General features: G+C 38.3%; 1 protein-coding gene across 3 annotated transcripts in view; it reads right to left on the minus strand.

The window, feature by feature from the left end:
• Positions 1–18548, minus strand: part of Nadsyn (NAD synthetase) — a 200668-nt gene extending 182120 nt beyond the window's left edge. For 2 of the 3 annotated variants that reach the window (XM_067136801.2, XM_067136804.2), the window contains exon 1: positions 18514–18548. The gene's annotated coding sequence lies outside the window, so the exon portion shown is untranslated. Of the gene's footprint in view, positions 1–18397 lie in introns of all 3 variants that reach the window. The other variant, XM_067136802.2, reaches the window with a different exon arrangement.
• Positions 18549–19700: the final 1152 nt, after the last annotated feature.

Here is a 19700-nt window from a genome sequence, read left to right on the forward strand (position 1 = left end):
TTACAAAAGAACCATGAAAAATACTTCTCCATCATCAAACCGTAATATTGTTAGAACAACTGAAGACTGGGGGAACAATTTGTATAGATTAATTTCAAGATATAACAGAAAATATATGGGTGGTTCTTAAAGTAAGTGGAAATTTAAGTTTGTCTTTCATTCCCGTTTCTTTTACCTTAAGTGGACTTTTACCGTTTAATAGCTATTTGCTTTACGTTGTACCGACACAGATAAGTCTTATGACGACAATGGAATAGGAAAGGCATAGAAAGTGGAAGGAAGCGGCCGTGGCCTTAATTAACCCGACAGTACTCGCGGCCGAGCAACGCCGTTACTCGCGGGTGAGCGCGGCGCTCACCTCGTGTACGTTCGTTTTCCTAACGATTTCTTTTGCCAACGTTCATTCAGAGAAGGAGATTTATTCACTATAATTGCAGTTTTGAAATAACAGTATACATGCTTGGGTTTAACTCACTTAATATAGGTTTGAATGCATGATTCATAGATATTTAGGTTAATCTTACTAGAATTATTGGGGTTCGCTCACTTTATTCAGGTTAGAATGTATTAATTTATTGAAATATGGATAGTAGCGTGACATATAACCATGTTCTGCACAAACAAAATAAAACAATAAAAGCCGAACAAACGTCAATAAATCAATGTTTCTGCCGATAGAACTGTCACTGTTGAACCTGTTCGTAAATTAGGCAACAGTACATCTTCTTGTGGAACACGTGTTTCAATATACTCAACACTGTTGTCACCTTTATTCCGTTTCCCAGTCGCTTTGATCCGGATGTGGAAAATGGCACGGTTCACAAACAGTTACTATGTGGTCTCCGCAAATTGGTGCACTGCATTTCACACATCTGGCTGCTGTTTTCCTGTTCTTCTTTCTTGGACAGTATGCACACTTTTCCCTTCCCGACGATGTCTCTCGTGGAGGATCGGGCTTTTCCCCCAGAACTTTCAGAATTTTCAGACGCAGATCTGAGTGAATTCCAGATTTTGCAACTCTTTCTTCAAGATGGAATTTTGTAAGGTCCAGGGCGAGTGTTTTCAGGTACTTCCTCCGGGGTAACTCTTCAGATGTGTTCAAACGATAAATAATCTGGCTGTTGATACTGGCAATATCCAACATTGTGAAAAATATTCTTAGAGGCCATCTGCAGCACACTCTAGATACAGAGTACAAAGACTTCATTTCATCAACAACATCGACCCCTCCTTTCGTCAAATTATAAAACGTAAGTCCTTCTGGTTTCATAAGGTCCCCTGTTGTTTCATCAATTACTGGAAATTCGTGCATACTTGATATGAGAATTACGTTTCTATTCTTTTTAGGCACATACGAAATCAGCATGCAATGCTCCCCAAAAGCAAAAATGCTGCTATTTACTGGCCTGGATCTAGTGTTGACTAGTTCTGGCGGAATCTCCCGCTTATTTTTTTTCAGTGTTCCGACCATTGTTAGATTCTTCTCCCGTACAAGCTCATTCACAATCCCAACGGAAGAAAACCAATTGTCGACAGTCACGTTCCTGCCGCTGTTTTCTATTGGCTGAACCATTCTTCTGACGACACTACTAGGACTATTGTCTAATACAAAGGGACCTTCAGGCTGTCTTCCCGCATATATCTCCATCTTTGCAGTAGAAAACATCCGAGAACAAACCAAGGCAAAAATTTTGATTCCGTATTTGGATGGTTTGTTTGGAATGTACTGCCTGAAGCTGCACCTGCCACGAAATGCTTCCAGCATTTCGTCTAGTGTGACGTATTCCCCGACACTGTAATTATCTTCACATCGCCGAACAAAACCTTGAAATATTTCTCTGATTGGCGCCAACTTATCCAGAGCTTTCCTTTGCTGCCTAGTGCGAATATCATCAAACCTCAGGGCACTAAGAAGCAAATAAAATCTATTGTAACTCATTACCAGGTGAAAATACTCCGGTGCTGTCATATCAGTTGCCCATAAGTCTCGAATATTTTGATGTGATGATTTCAGAACTCCCGCTAAGTACAACAAACCAATCAGAGCCTTTATTTCGTTCACATTTGTGTCCAATACGTCACGCTCACGAGTGTAATTTTGTCTGAACTTCCGCAAACGAACGTTTGTGTAGTTCACTATTTCAGCAATCACATCGTTAGGAAAGAACAAGTCCCACGACTGGAGAACTGTCACTGCGTGCTGAGCATGTGTTTTCACACCTGGCGGATGAATGACAATATTCTTCTTGCTCCTTCGCCTGTTGTGTGGAGGGGGATGAATGTTCCACACCGTGACATTGTCCTTACCAACATAATGAGGCCCGATGTGCTCATCAAAATCAGAATCGTCAGCAGCTACTTCACTGCTAGTGTCATGATCACTGTTTTCAATCTCTCCCTCCGAATCTTCAGTATCATTCCCTACTATCAGAGGAGAGCCTAAAATTTCATCATCAGATTCCTCTAACAACCATTTCCGAATGTGTTCTTCACGTTCCATACTCAATATGTTAATAAAACATCACTCGGCACTCAGACTCGCATTACTTCGCACATGCACAAAAAGTTACACGGATCCTCGCGGGTGAGCGCTGCGCTCACTTCCGTTCACGCCTGCACCAAAATTGAAATCAAAGCGTCTGGGAAGCACTCACGTTTCCGGTTTCCTGTATACGTCAAAGGGGATACTCAGAAAGGAAGGTAGACGAGAGCTTGGCTTGCCAATTTCCACTAGGTTAGAGTTACAAGCTGTTAAAAATTAAAGTGAGCGCAGCGCTCACCCGCGAGTACTGGCGGGTTAAGGTACAGCCCCGGCATTTGCCTGGTGTGAAGATGGGAAACCACGGAAAACCATCTTCAGGGCTGCCGACAGTGGGGCTCGAACCCACTATCTCCCGATTACTGGATACTGGCCACACTTAAGTGACTGCAGCTATCGAGCTCGGTCTTTTACTGTTTATTTAGATATGAAATCACTCTCATTTCACAGAATTCCTGCAGAATATCACTGATATAATATAATTATTTTACTATCATAGAAATATTTGATTAATATTGTTATTGTACCGGAGGTACACAAACTCCGTACATTTAAAACGAGCGCCTTTTAGAAGGCCATTTCTAATACAAACTGTGAAATTTCTAGTGGAAGAAATGTGAATGTTTATCGTCAGATGTCTCTACTGTCAACTTATGTGCTCCCTCTGGTGAGAGGATGGACAATTAGTTTTCAAGAGAAATTTTGTAGTCATTAGTTGGTGAAACTGAATTGTTTGTAGATTGTTTTTAGGTTGTCAGCACGTCTATCACTTCCTGCTAGCCTTAAAAATTAACCAATAAGGAATTTTTAAAATTCATTTAATCAACCAATCAAATTTGTGGGTGTGTTCAAGTCTTCGGCCCGGAGAATTCTGGAACCTTTCTCTCCGCTATAAAAGCTGGGACCTTTTGGGCCATGTTGGCTTTTGATCGCTCCAGTCCAGCAGTAGAGTGTTAGTAAAGGAGGCAGGGGTGGACTTGCCTCGTCCATCTCCGGAAGGTCCACCAGCTCAAGGTAATGGCAGACATCTCTTAATCATGTAATTGTCTCAGAAAGCTAACTCGAGGGAAAGGTTTCAAAAAATCCTATTTTAATGTAATCTTTACATGTAACTTTTCAACAAGTCTAAAGACCTTAGTCTAACTTAGGGAATAAAGAGTGGGAACACTCTTTTATTCCCCTTCAACTTGATTTTGAGGTGACTATGATTTCGTAAACTTTGGTAATTTAAATTTTTTCTCCGTCTAGTCACCTCCATAGTATAGGCTTAGCCTCTGTAACGTCGGCCCATAAGCCCACATAGGGTTTTTAATTATGTTACTGTGAATTTCGAAGGAGTACAAGTGTTCACCTCCTAACATTTTGTTTTTCGACCAATAACTTTTCTTTTTACTAAGGCCAGGTAGAATGGGCACTTATTGCCCCTGTTAACTAATCTTATTCTATTTCCTATTTAATGCAATGTAGACTGTCGAGCGAGTAAGACAGTGGAAATAGGTTAATGCTTACCTAATATAAAAGTTGAGTTGTGCCATTGAGAGGCTTGGATCTTGTAAAGTTTGGAGTGTAATCTCCTAGAGAGTAATTGTGTGGAGCAAAGACGCTCTTTCTAATGTTGTAAATTCGGGAACCTTGTCTCCTTTCATGTAATTAATTGGAGCAATTGTGCTCTTGGAAATGGATTAACATTTGAGCTATCTATCTCAACTCTTACTGTACCTGATTTCAAATAATTATTGTTTCTAGAGCTGTAGAGCTCCCCCTATGTATTTCCAACTATTATGTGTTATTGTTTAACAAAGTTTAAGATCTGAAAAGAAAAGGAAACATAACAACTAGGAGAGAAATAAAATTTCCAATTTTAGAATTTTAAATTAAAATTTGATCTTTTCTCTATAAACCCACTCTTGCCCGCACCTTCTTACACCTCTACGTTTCACGATATATCCGGAACAATTACTATTATTTTAATAAATCAAATTAAAAGTAAATCAAGTTCTTTAATTCAAGTTCCACAAAGAGTTACCCCCAACAGAATTGCTTGGCTAGATCAGTAAAAGCACACTAGTAGGCAGCACAGTTCTGGACATGTGTTTACAGAAAGCAGTAATGTGTAATTTTGTGCGAAAATGTTTCACTGTTTGGTAAGATGTTATTTACTGTTATCTTTTACAAAATTACACAGGGATAACAGACTGTAGCTTTATTGTATGTCACCTCTATGCTTCCAATAATTTTAGACTTTCAATTTTATTTTCATTATCAATTGTATTGTATGTCACGTGAATGTTTATCTTAAGCGGAAACCTCAATAAAAAACACGTCAACCATGGTGATGACGAAAAGTGCACTAGAGATGGGAAAAACTGCATAAATTTATATAAAGACTTGGTCATTTGAAGAAGAATGAGAGAGCTAGAAAATAAGTTACAGCAAGAGAAATAAAAAAAAAAACAATCAGGGCAAAAACAAAGAGAAGTAGAGAAAAAGAGTTAACTTTAATGTTTAATAGAAAAATGCAAAACATCAGCAGTCTAAGAAAAATGTGAGAATCTGTTGAAGGGTAAAACAGTTTCACTAAAAGTTTCCAATTCATGTTGTCAGCACAGTAGAATGATAACCTTAAAGAAAATTTTGAGATAAACAAAACCTTGGAAAAATCCAGCAAAGCATTTGCACTCACTCTCTTGTCCGGAAAACACAACGAAATGTTGAAATAGCTTTGTTGAACTAATACTGCTCACAATGAAGAAAATGCTTGGAAAGGGATTGTAACTTGAGTCATTCAACTGGTTTGGAGCTCTACAAGGATGAACTGTCCTGAGGTGCATCATGTAAGTAGTTCCTTTTGTGGTCGAGAACATACACGTATCCACGAAGGGATTGGTGTGTATGTACTTACATTCTTCTGGAAATTTTATCATTTTTTTTATAAATTTATTTTTTGTAATAAATATGTGAAAATTGGAATGGCAGAAAGAAGAACGGGCATTTCTACATGTCTCAAAAATAGGTCTTACCATTAGAAATTCCCAATTTAAGATTAACTTCCCCAGCTGAATCAAAGAGGTTTGTGAAACACTTTGGGCCATTTCAGTCTACTCCATCAGCAAGTCCTGAGGTGACATGTGAAAAAGGAAGAAATAAGCATAAAATAAGCTCTCAAGCACAGGCAGCTAGGAACATGCTGTTTAGTCACTCCCAAGACTTCCCAGGCCAAAGTTGGCAACATTTTTGTATAGGCTAACTAATCTTTTGTCAAAAATCTCCCACAACAAATTATGATCTTTTCCAGTTCTCACATGAAGTAATCCTGGAGTCGGGCCCATACACTGGAACCATACTATAATTGGAGTTTTATCACAGACTTGTATGCCTTCTCTTATAAAACCTTACTAAAACCCCTAAATACCCTCATAACCTGTGAAGAGATTTGTTACCTTTATGTACACCCTCGTTAACGTGATTACCCCAATGAAGATCTTTCCGTATATGGACATGAAAGTACTTAAAGTTAACCCCATGAAGTACTTTCACCATCTGCCTGGTGTAAAAATGGGAAACAACAGAAACCCATCCTTAGAGCTGCCAACAGTGGGGTTCGAACCCACTATCTCCAGAATCATCATCCCATTTACCACCATACCATTGTCTGCTATCCATCCAACAACATTGTCAAATTTATTTGCAGTCGCTCACAATCCTTTAACTTCTTTACTACTCTATACAATATGATAACCTGCAAGAAGCCTTATCTGCTATTCCAGTTCTTTACTCATATCATTTATATACAGAGAAAAAAATAAGGTACAATTATAATGCCATGCAGAGACCGCCTTCCTAATTGTTCAAGGTTCAGATAATGCTCCACCTATTTTCATTCTCTGAATTCATTTTTCTAGAAATTTAGACACACATCAATCACTGTTTTGTCTAATCCAACAACAGGTCTCTTTTTTTCAGTAGTGTCCATTATCTACCCTACGAAAAGTTATGGATAGGTCAATAACAATGAAGTCCATTTGACCTTCTGAATCTAAAATATCTACTACAGGCTATTTTGCTGGAATACTACAAGTTAAGTTTCAATGCAATAACCTTTCTGAAACCCAAACATCCTTCTATCATACCAGTTAGTAATTTTGCAAATGTGTCTAATATAATCAGAAAGAATGCTTTCTCAGTGCTTACATGCAACAGGTATCAAGCTGACTGGGCTGTAATTATCCGCTGTATGTTTAGCCCCCTTTCCTTCATACAATGGGGCTATTATGGCAACTCTCCGTTCATTTGGTATAACTCCCCCATCCAAACAGTAAACAAATAAGTACCTCAGATATGGTACTAAATCCCAACCCACTGCCTTTAGTATCATTTCCCCTTATCCAGCTCCTGCTGGGTTGGGATATTTATGGCACTTCTCCACCTTCCTTTTCCTTCCACGATCTTGTCCCAGTCTAAATTTCGTCTTCTGATGCCGATCTTCACCGATTCAATCCACATTGATCTAGGTCTTCCTCTTGCTCTCTTGCCCTCCAGCATCGGTCTTGGAATTATTTTCTCCTCCAGCCTCTTTACATGTCCAAATCACCTTAGTTTATTTTTTTCAATTCTCTCATTTAGCTTTCCTATCCCAACTTCCTAATATCTTCATTTCTCAGTCTGTCTCTCCTTGTCTTTCCTATCATACTTCCTAAGAATTTCATCTCACTGGCTTGAATTCTACTCTCTTGCCTGCTAGTCAAAGTCCAAGTCTCAGCTGCGTAAGTTAGTATGGGTACATAGCACATTTTGTACATTATCTCTTTACTTTTCCTTGGTATTTCTTTGCCCCGAACAAGGTTTCTTACACTTTGGTAGAATGCATTGCCCTGCTGTAACCTCCTGCTAATCTCCATGTTCACCCTAGCATTTTGTATTAATTCACTTCCTAGGTATTTAAAGCTGTCCACAATTTCCAGACTCTGACTTCCAATTTTCACAGTGCCCTTTACTTGCCTTTCCCCTCTCGACATCACCATGGTGTTGCTTTTATCTGTACCGATTTTCATTTTTCATTTTCACTTCTCAAGTTTTTTTGTTTAGTGCATCTAGTTGTTGTTGCACTTATCTGCTGTTCTTTCTCCAGATTACATCATCATCTGTAAAGAGCAGTATCTTCATCTCTTTATCTCCATAGGGTTCCTTTGTTTCCTTTACAACTTCATCCATGACCATAATAAACAAAGGAGGTGACAGCACACTCCCCTGTCTTAGTCCAGTCTTATTTCTAAACCATTCTGTCTTTCCAACTGGGGTCAGTACCCTGCTAACACAGTTGTTGTATATTGCTTACACCATTTATAACATTTCTCTTCCACGTCTCTTCTTAACCAAGGTTTCCCAAACCTTCTTTCTGGGGACACTACCATATGCCTTTACTATACCTATGAAAGTCATGACCGGGTCCTTTCCATCAGCTGTCTCATACTAAAGATTTGGTCTACTGTACAGTAGATCTTCCACTCCTAAGCCATATTGTTCCTCTTGTAACTCTCCTTCAATCTATCTTCTCATTCTTCTGTCACATATCCTTTCCAGTATTTTAGCTACCTGTGATATAAGTGTGACTCCTTTATAGTTACCACAAACTTTTCTGTGCCCTTTCTTAAACACTGGTATTATTATCCCTTTTTTCCAGTCTTCTGGTACACATTTGTGTTTCCACATACACTTTAGTAGTCTGTACAACCTTTAGAATATCCCGAAAAATCTAATCAATTCCAGCTGCTCTTCTAGTTTTCAACTTTTGTACCATTATGTAAATATCTAAGTAATTTCCTCTACCTCATATCCAGTTCAGAATTAAAATCCAAATAATTGTGCCTTATACCAAACTATCTTTACATGCTGATTAAATACTTCTGCCTTCTGTAAATCATCACATTTACACCCCTTATTCATTAAAGATCCCTTTTGTCCTTCCTAGAACCTGTTTCTGCCTTGAAGTACCTGTACATACAGCCTCTTTCCATTTTTTTGCTAAAATTTATATGACTGCCAATTATGCTTGCTATCATATCTAAAGACAAGGAGCCAACTAGTACAACTATCAACATAATCCACTCAATGTCTCCTAATTCTGTATCACTTATCAAGTATATCCACTGTATCATAAAACTATATCCATTGCTCCCTACGGCAACCTCCAGAAGGACAGATTAGCAAGTGTAAACTGAATTACAAATCTCTTCTATGGAATGGATATGACTCGCTCTCCCATTATCAGGTAAAACTGCACAAACTTACTTCCTTTTAATTATCATAGTTAGATAAGGGTGGAGTTTTACAGGTCTATATGTTTTGTAATGTTATTTGGATTTGGATTCTGTGACAGGAGGTGACAGCACACTCCCCTGTCTTAGTCCAGTCTTATTTCTAAACCATTCTGTCTTTCCAACTGGGGTCAGTACCCTGCTAACACAGTTGTTGTATATTGCTTACACCATTTATAACATTTCTCTTCCACGTCTAGTTTTCAACTTTTGTACCATTATGTAAATATCTAAGTAATTTCCTCTACCTCATATCCAGTTCAGAATTAAAATCCAAATAATTGTGCCTTATACCAAACTATCTTCACATGCTGATTAAATACTTCTGCCTTCTGTAAATCATCACATTTACACCCCTTATTCATTAAAGATCCCCTTTGTCCTTCCTAGAACCTGTTTCCATGTGAATTCTCAGTCTCTTCAATATTTAAACGTTTTCTTTTGTCATAATTTACTAATAATAATGTTATTTGTTCACATTTCACAAGCTCCTTTTATAGTTTTCAGAGATCCTGAGGTGCCAGAAGTTTCTCCCTCAGGAGTGCTTTTACGTGCACAGGTAAACATAGTGGCACCAAGCTGACATATTTGAGTATATTTAAATACCACCAGACTGAGCCGGGATCCAACTCAGCAACTTGAGCTCAGAACATCCAAGTTACTCAGCTCGAATCATAACGTGCCCGTTTTTAGATCTGTTTTAATACCTTGAATCTGTAAGAATTATTGTAGGTCTACATATGGTTGCTGAATCCCATTGCCAACTGCATTTTTTTGTGTGTTCACAAAGGCAGCAGTGCCATAAACGAATAAAATATTATATTATTTATGATCTATTCATCTACTACAGTGAACAACCCCTTTGGTTCAAGTATTTTCTGAAAATAAGTTTTCTACTTTATTTTTAAAAAATGTTTGCAACGATATCTGACAATGATGATCTCACTACCAAAACTTCATATATATAATAATAATTATTAATAAATACATTGCAATTGGCAAATATCCTGGTGGCAATGATCACTTACAGTAGTGTGCTAATAAAGTAAAGTTAAAATATAAATACTCAATGACTATGACAAAAATTATTCCATCATCATCATCATCATCATCCTAAACCATCTCCAGTTTCCCGGGTGTGGTATATGAGCCTCCTCCATCTCATCCTGTCCTTGTACCATTCTTCCTCCACCAACTTGTCCCAATCATGACCTCTCAGCATTACATCGCTCTTAACTAAATCTATCCATTTCCTTCGTGGCCTTCCCACGGGTCGTCTTCCTTCTACCTTTCTGTCAAATTCCTTCCTTGCAGTTCTGTTTACTGGCATCCTCTTCATGTGACCAAACCACTTCAGTCTTGATATCTGAATCTTATTTAGGAGAGAATTGTCTATTCCTACTTCTTCTCTAATTTTCTCATTCCTAATCTTGTCTTTCCTGGTTTTCTGGATCATAGTGCGTAGGAATTTCATTTCAGCTGCCTGAAGTTTGGAATTATCTCTATTGGTCAGTGTTGTGGTTTCGAGACTGTATGTAAGAATTGGTGTATAATAGGACTTGTACAATGTCATTTTTGTTTTCATGGGTATTTGCTCATCCCACAGCAGGTGTCTTACCTGGTGGTAAAATTGTGCTGCCTTATTGATTCGATTGTTCACCTCATGTTTTGCTAGGTTGTCATTTGATATAACGCTACCCAAGTATTTGAAAACTGGAACGCTGTCCAGTTGAGCTTCATTTAACATGACTATTGGTTCTGCTCCTTCCCCATACACTTTCATCACCACCGTCTTGGTCTTGCTGATGTTTAAACCATATTTCTTAAACTCCTCATTCCAGCTTTGTATTCTCTCTCCCAATTCATCTTCTGAGTCACTCCAGATCGCAACATCATCTGCAAATGTGAAGGCTCTGATATCTCCGTGTTCTTTCCTTTTAATAGATTTCATTATTACATCCATTACAATAATAAATAGAAGTGGTGACAATGAGCTGCCCTGCTGCACTCCTCTCTTTGTTTCAAACCAGTCCGACAAACCACATCCTACTTGAATACAGCTTCTGTTCCCACTATACAACATTTTCACTTTGTCTATGAGGCTGTCTCGCACTTGAAGTTCTTTCATGCATTGCCAAATTCTTTCCCTTGGTACACTATCGTATGCTTTCTCAATGTCCAAAAATATTAGGAATAAAGGCTTGTTCTTCTCCCAGTATTTTTCCATTAGCATCCTAATTGCAAATATAAGGTCTGTAGTTGACCTTCCTGGTCTGAAACCATACTGCTCTTCTTCCAAAATTGGTTCAACAATATCTCTGATTCTGGTCTCTATTATTTTTTCCAATATTTTCAGGACATGAGACAGTAGTGTGATACCACGGTAATTAGTACATTTTCGTCGGCTTCCTTTCTTGAACAGAGGTACAATGATGCCCATCTTCCAGTCCTCAGGAACAGTATTTTCCTCCCATATCTTGTTGAGCAGTCTATAGAGCCATTGGATTCCTGGAGCTCCCGCTGCTTTCAGCATATCTGCACTTAGTTCATCTACGCCCACTGCCTTTCCTTTCTTCATGCTCTTGAGCACATTTCCAACCTCAAGCCATGTAATTGGTGGTTCAGTTGTGGTTCCTCGACTTGGCTCTCCTCTATCCGTTGTTATGTTTTCTGTATCTCCATTCAGCAGCTTTTCGAAATAGATCTTGAGTTCTTGTTTAATTTCTCCCTCTTCTTGTGCCAGAGTTCCATCATCACGTTCTATTGCTTTTATGGTCTCTTGATCCCTTCGCTTGTTTTTCACTACTCTGTATAGCAATTTCATAAAGAATTCCATGGAAAGAAAATATTACAAGAAATACTACCAGTTTAACATTTTAAATCCAGCATCATCATATACAAATACGCACAAAACTTAAAAGTATTTCCAGTGCTTAACACTACCGCTTACAATACTATAGCTTACTACAAGCTTAACATTGAAAAACCATCACGTACAAATTTACACGTACCTAAGTATTTCAAAATTTTACACTATAACTTACAGTAGCTCGAGCAGTCCAATAACTAACTATTATCTTAGCATTGTAAATACAGCACATTCGTACACAAATTCACACATACCCTAAATATAATGCTTTATTTAGAAAACTGACCCTCAACGGGTTTGCCATAAGACACAGTATTGTGCCATTTTTATCATTTAAAAAAATATGAATGGTTCCTAATAAGAAGCACAGACCCACGCACAACTGCCTCAGCAATCATGGCTAGGTAGCTTTCCTTGAGGGCAAACCTCTTCCACAACTCGGCCATCATCCCCAATATGGTACCTCTTGCACCCACTAACAATACGTGACAGAGTTTACATGGTATTTCTCCACGATGTAATTGGATACTGGAACACAGATTGCCTGCTTCATAGACATGTCACTGAATGAGAATGTTCTGGAGGAGAGCAAACTTTTCCATATTCTGACAGTTAACACATCAGCACTGAAAACCATGGCTTTTACCTTTACAATGGTTGGACAGAGAGAAGAATAGACTAAAAGAAATATGTCATCAGTCAAACAATTCACTCTTACAAATAAGTTAATAATAATATATATTTTTTTATGCTAGTGGTTTAACGTAGCACTAACACATAGAAGGTTTCTGGCAATACAAGGATGGGAAAGAACTAGGATTGAGAATGTAGAGGCTGTGACCTCAATTAAGGTAAAGCCCCAGCATTTGCCTGGTGTGAAAATGGGAAATCACAGAAACCCATTTTCAGGGCTGCCAACGTTGAGATTCAAACCCACAATCTCCCAAATGCAAGCTCACAGCTACGGAACCCAAAGAGCATAGCGAATAATAATAATATTCAGTTTACAGCTCCAATTTCCCGGTTAGTGTTGATAAGCCCCTTCTATTCACAAATGTCTTGTTCTTCATGACATCAACCAATGTCCTCCCTTGGCTGCATAATGAGTCTTGACTATATCCTATCCAGCAGATTCTACATCTTCCAAAATGGTGCTTTCCTTCTACCCGGGCTTTTCTCACAGAATTCATCATCATCACCACATGTCCAAACCACCATAGTCGGAATATACCTACTCCGTCCAGCAGAAATGTCTAAATATCTTCCTGCCTCATCACCTCATTTCTAAACTTATCCAACCTGGTCTTCTGGATAGTGCACCTCAGGAACTTCATCTCTGATGCCTACAGTCTTAAGGAGTCTCTCTCTCTCCATGAGGGTGCATGTTCTGATACCATAGGTCAAGACCAGTATGAAGCAGCAGTTACACGTTGTTAATATTTGCTTCCTTTGGAATCTTGAAATCCCAAAGAAGGGCACCCACTTGTTAATAAAAGAGGAAAGTACAGTATTTTGCACCCTGCTGGCGATCTCTCTTCTGGCTAAGTTGTCTTTGGTGACTATACTGCCAAGGTAGGCAATACTGTCCGCACTCTCCAATTGGTGGTCTGTTAGTTTGATGCTTGCTTAGTTGGCCATCTCTGTGTACCGCCATCACCACCGTCTTAAGTTTCGCTAATCTTGAGGTTTAACTATTGAAACTTAGCCTTTCACATGTCGAGTCTTGCCTGTACCTTGTCTTCTGATTCTCCATAAGTCATGATATCGCAACAGCAAATGCATTGAGATTACTTGACATTTAATGTTATTTGTTTAACGTCCCATTAACTACTTATGGTTTTCAAAGAAGTCAAACTGCCAGAAGTTTGTACAGCAGGAGTTTTTACATGCCAGCAAATCTAACACCACGAGACTGGCATATTTGAACACCTTCAATCATCACCAGACTGAGCTGGAATCGAACTCACCAACTTGAGCTCAGGAGACCAGTGCTCAACCACCTGAGCTACTCAACGCAGCTCACTCAACATTTCCTTAATGCTCTTTATTACATCATCCCACTATTGTGATAAACACTCTGGGGATAGTCACTGCTGGACACCACTATTGGTTGTAAACTGTGAGTGCCCTCTTCAACTAGCACACAGCTGGTACAGTTCTTGTATGTCTGGACTTCCTTTTAAAGTTCTTCAGGCACCTGCCTCTTTAGCAAGCACTGCCAGATCTCTCTCGCGACACTATTTTATGCCTTTTCAATATCCAAGAATACCACGATCCAGTTCTCACCTTATGATGGCCTCATCAATAGAGTGGTTTTAATCAATCATCTCAAGGTTACTGAAGAAATTCAGAGCGAGAGAAGAAACATGTCTTTATGATCGTCATCTGCCATCTTCAAAACAAAAATGGGAGTGGGGAGAAATGTGTAATGTTTCAGTAGACTAACTTACTGTACTTGCAGCAGGACTTCCTGCCCGTCACCCCAAAAAGAAGTTCTACAGACTGAAATAACAAGGCAAAAGAAACTAGTGGGCAAAAGAGCATGTAGTATGACCGGCAGAGATGTGGAATAAGGTAATCTTTTCAGCTAAGTAAAAATTTTAACCTCAATGGCTCTGATGTTAAAGTGTTCATGCATCGCACAATCGGTGAAGAATTTTTGCCTTCAAGTATAACACAAACAGTGAAGAACCGACAAGGACAAATGGTCTGGGGATGCACTTCCAACCATACATTAGTTTGTCCGGACTTCATAAGTGGCAATGTTAATTCAGATGTGTACATAAGTATCCTTGAAAGGAAACTGATGACAGTAAAGGCAGAAACACACTACTGTCACCTCACATGAGTTCACGTGTCGTGTCGCAATCTAATCTGCCCAGACAGTTGTGCTATAACTTTTCTACACTGTACAAAATGTACGCTGTTCACGTCATTGTGATGTAGAATTTGGTGACAGAGCTCCTCTGGTGAAATAAGGTGTGAATAGAAGCAGTTTCTTCTAGCAATATGGAAGAAATCTTAATTGAATTGGCATGGATGTATAAGAATCTCTGTGATATCGGTTCAATTAACTATAGAAACAAGTAAATGCAACACAAGGAATGGGATGAAATAAGAAAGTTCACAGGTGACCACTAAAATGAAATAATTTTAATAAGCAGTCAGTGAAAACAACCACCTACATTTATGATAATTATGGTAATGGTAGTAATAATAATAATAATAATAATAATAATAATAATAATAATAATAATAATAATAATAATAATAATAATAATACACTTATCTTAAACATACAGCTAACTTCTGTTCAGTGCAGATAGCTTCTCGAAAGCTCCCTCTGTGGATCAGTGGTAGAGTGTTGGCCTCTGGATCCCAAGGTAGCGGGTTCAAACCCAACAGAGTTGGACGGTTTTTTAAAGGGCGGAAAAAAAGTCCGTTCAACACTCCATGCTGTACAATGTTGGCATGTAAAAGATCTCTGGTGACAAATTTGGTGTTCACCTGACAAAATTCACTAAAACTCAGCCATAGACAACCAAGAGAGACTTAGTTTATTCTGCCATCTAATAGGCCTAAGAGTAAAACAGAACGTCGAAATTGATGAGCAAGCAGCCAAATGGCTTCAAATTAAGAGCTTGCACATGGCAACTGAGGCCATATGATTATTATTTATTAATTAATTAATTTATTCATTTAGCTTACTAAATTGTGATATTTTCACTCTTTTCCCTCTGAACATGTGTTTCATATCCTTTTAATTTTACGCATTGGTGCCGACTACTTAGTCTATAAACTTATATTGTTAACTATCACCATCGTACAAGTGTTTCTCGTACTTAATTTTCCCATTGTAATGTATATTAATGTGTGTATGTTAAATACTAATCAGGTACTTGATTTTTGCCTTGAGGAGGTGATTTGACTGATGATGCCCTCAATGAAGGGCGAAACATGTCTCAAGTGGAATTAATAATAAATTCCTAAATGTAAAAATTTATATGTATTGAATAGGTGACAAAATAAACAATTTACCATCCTACTACAGGTAGTATTTATGGCAACAAAAACAGAACAGGCAATTTAAAGCTCATCAGAATCCGATGAAATGAATGAACTATTCTAACTTGCCACCAGACGAAGCGTGAGGACAATGTGTTTCCTGTCTTCACGCCACATGCAGTGACATTATCAACTTCCACTCCACGCTGACTCAGCTTAGCCTAAGTTCACGTGACGTGACAGTAGTGTGTTCCTGACCTTAAGATACCATTTTGGTGATACTAAAGGTTGCATTTATTAAGATAACTTTGCTCCTTGCCACAGAGTTCAGGAAGTAAGCATTATGATTAATATTTACATTATAGATAAAGTTGTGTTGATGCAATTATTACTCAGTTCCACATTTCACGTTAAATATTTCCTTGGGCAAAACACAGTGCAGGTGTTAGACTGGCATGGGAAGAGTAGGTCTAGGGATCTCAATACCACTGAGAACTGCTAGAAGGTTATGAGGAATGCTAAAGCAAGAAAGAAACCCAGGAATACACAGGAACAGCTGGAGACCACTGTGCACATGAACTGAGTCAGGTTACATTAAGAAAGTAATACTTCCAATGACTAACTGATGCCAAGCAGTGATAAAAGCACATGGCAGACCTGCGAAGTATTGATGGCAACCGGCCAATTTTGTGAAGCAGCTGGGTATTTGCAGAAACTGAATATATAACTAGATTTTGTTACAATATAAATATTGGGTGTCTTTCAAACAACATTAAACAACGGGCTGAGTGGCTAAAATGGTTGAGGTGCTGGCTTTCTGACCCCAACTTGATAGGTTCGATCCTGGCTCACTTCGGTGGTATCTGAAGGTGCTCAAATACGTCAGCCTCGTGTCGGTAGATTTACTGGCATGTAAAAAAACTCCCGTGGGACTAAATTCCAGCATCTCGGCGTCTCAAAAAAACCATTAAAGTAGTTAGTGGGACGTAAAGTTAACAATATTAAACGAACATACAAATACACTATTACGATCTCCTTCTAACACTGGTTTCTTTCAGCAGGAATTAAACCACTAATAGGCCTCCTATTATATTTATTTAGAAGTGGGTAGTCTGAATAATATAAAATTCATGCCATTATTCGAGATAGAAAATCAAGATAGGCCTACATAGGTAAATATATATATTTGTTTGCTATTTGTTTAACGTCGCACTAACACATCAAAGGTTTTCAGCGACGGAAGGGTAGGAGATTGGAAAGGTAGCGGCCATGACCTTCATTAAGGTACAGCCGAGCATTTGCCTGGTGTGAAAATGGGAAACCACGGAAAACCATCTTTGGGGCTGCCGACAGTGGGGTTCAAACCCACGAGACTACTGTGTGTTTCTAAATTCACACCACCTACGCTAACATATGAGCTCGTTGGAGAGATTTTCCTCATGGAACAACTAAGGCAAAAAATGCTTCTTCCAACTTTACAAGGACATATCAGACATTGTTGGAACAGCTGCAGCACAAGAGAAATGAGACATTGTTGGAATTCTACACGACTGAAGCAATGACTTCTTCAGAATGGAAAGATGCAGACTATGACCTGCGACACACGACATTCACTGCACATGGATTCCATCATTGTGTCTGCAGGAAGAAGACTTTCCACATCCGGGACAAAGCCATTTGTGAATGTGAACTGTGCGGAAGACGGTGCGATCAGTACCATGTGCTATGGGTCCACAAAGACTAATAACTCGCACTCAATTCTGTAGTAACTAAGGCGATAGGGCCTACAGACAGATCATTCATGCACGATATGCATTTTAAACTCAGTATTAATATATAATTTAATATTATTGTATTTATTTTATGGTCGTTAACTGCAATAAATGTTTAATATATAAGTACAAAGAAATGTTAAATCACCAGTATGCTGTTCAAACTCATAGGGCCTACCTATTAAGTGAGCGATACTCCAAAGTGGCTCTTGTATGCAACAAATAACATGCTGAAATATAACTCTTTTTCACGGGCTGGTAGACTATCAAAGACCATATTTCAAGAACAGCTCAAAAAACATTTGCTGCCAAAACTGTAATTACTCAGGAATGACAAGTGACCACATTAACAACCCCCGAATTGCTTCCCCGATCAAGTGTTCCTTATTTCCAACATACCAGTGGGTGAAGGTACCAGCACATTTCTGTATATACCATGTTGTTAACGTCATATGATATACGGTAGTCTTGCTGTCGATTTAATGAACTATTATGATTACGACTTAAAATACATAGACAAAGGATGGTCCAGGGATCAAAGTCACACAAAGAACTTCTTGTTTAAGAGGGCTTTTCTCCAGTCTCCACTAGAGTAATAATACGGTACTGCAATTACCTGTAACGACAAAGTTCTACAAAGCCGATCAAAACAGGATTAACACCACATGTATTATACAGTACCTACCGGCATTTACTACAAAATATATAAAATGGCACAATACGGTAATCCCGCAATGTAAAATAGAATGCTTTTTATAGTCTGCAATTACAGCAAAATCACTGCACCACTTGATAACCTAACCTACGCCTTTTACTACGATCGCAAAGGACAAAAACCAGGCATATTAAAATCTGTAAATAATTTAAAGCTCTTCCTGTCATCGTGAAAATCGCATACCTTAGATAGCGTCAACACTCGGATTATCTAGGTGAATAATTTCATTTGTCCTCACCCAGCTATTAGTAATTAAAAAAAAAAAAAAAACATTCGTCGTTCTGCAACTAGGTTCTTACCCGCATCAGTATCTAGGACTTCACATGAAATTCCACTGCCGGACTGCCCAGATTTTCATATGATACTAATGATAAACGCAACCACCAACTTACGCAGGGTCAGTGCCCATCTAGTGCTATAAGTATACTCTTGAATTGAGTGAATTTGGATATATGTAAGTCAAAATAAATTTAAATATTTTTGGAATATTATTTTATTAACATTAAGTCCATTCTTATCTTCAATATTCGTATTTCTTTCCAATCTTACTTTAAACAGATACGTTGTCCACCCTGTAAAACAGTGACGAATCGTCACTATAGCAACGAAAATAACAGATATGGTGGTTGTTTATATTATGTCTTCAAAGAATGTACGGCATGTTTGACATTATATCTGTCATGTTATGTATAGATAGATGATTTATGTTTACATATATCGGAAGTTCATATTTGTAATATATTTTAAACTGACTGTACGATCTCAAACTTGGCTCTGTGGAAGAAGACGCAGTGCCTTAGTGCCTTCCTGTTATTGACTTGCGCGCACGTGTATGTGTGGATCGATATTACGAGGTCATTAGTTGTTCTTTTCTTTTTACTTTTCCATCAATTCCATTCAGGAATACTAGGTAGTTACGGGTAGCTACACCTAAGCCCAAAGACCAGAAGCCAGAAGAGGGGATGGGAGAGAAATCAATATGAAGATTATCGTGGGAGGAAACTAGCGGTACCAGGAGGTACGTGATCAAGGGCTGACCCCTTCAAAGAGAATATGACATGTCAGTTTCGTTAGTAAAAGCACATACTGAAATGTTATTATATTAATAAATACAATATATGTTAAAATATTCATCTTACTAAATGAGTGATAAATTATGCAGTTCCTATTAACAGCAGCCAATAATTCATTACACTGGTAGCTTTTATGTGACCTTCACTTGGGTGAAGTGTGCCCTCTCAATTGTATGCTAATTTTAATTTGATATGTAACTTAAGCATTATGTTTCAATAACATACAGAACAAAGGGAGGGGTAGATTTCTCTAAAATCTCAATATTCTCCTGTCACATTCATTATATCATTAGGCTACCATTGACCCAGAGGCCTCGCAAGCTGACATCTCCTGTAGCCTATCTCGTATTCAACAGCGAATTATTTTACTGACCGAAAACTTGCATACTGTCAAGCTATGGATTTATAATGAG

The sequence above is a fragment of the Anabrus simplex genome, chromosome 1 (assembly GCF_040414725.1).
Source record: "Anabrus simplex isolate iqAnaSimp1 chromosome 1, ASM4041472v1, whole genome shotgun sequence".
Classification (NCBI taxonomy): Eukaryota; Metazoa; Arthropoda; class Insecta; order Orthoptera; family Tettigoniidae; genus Anabrus; species Anabrus simplex.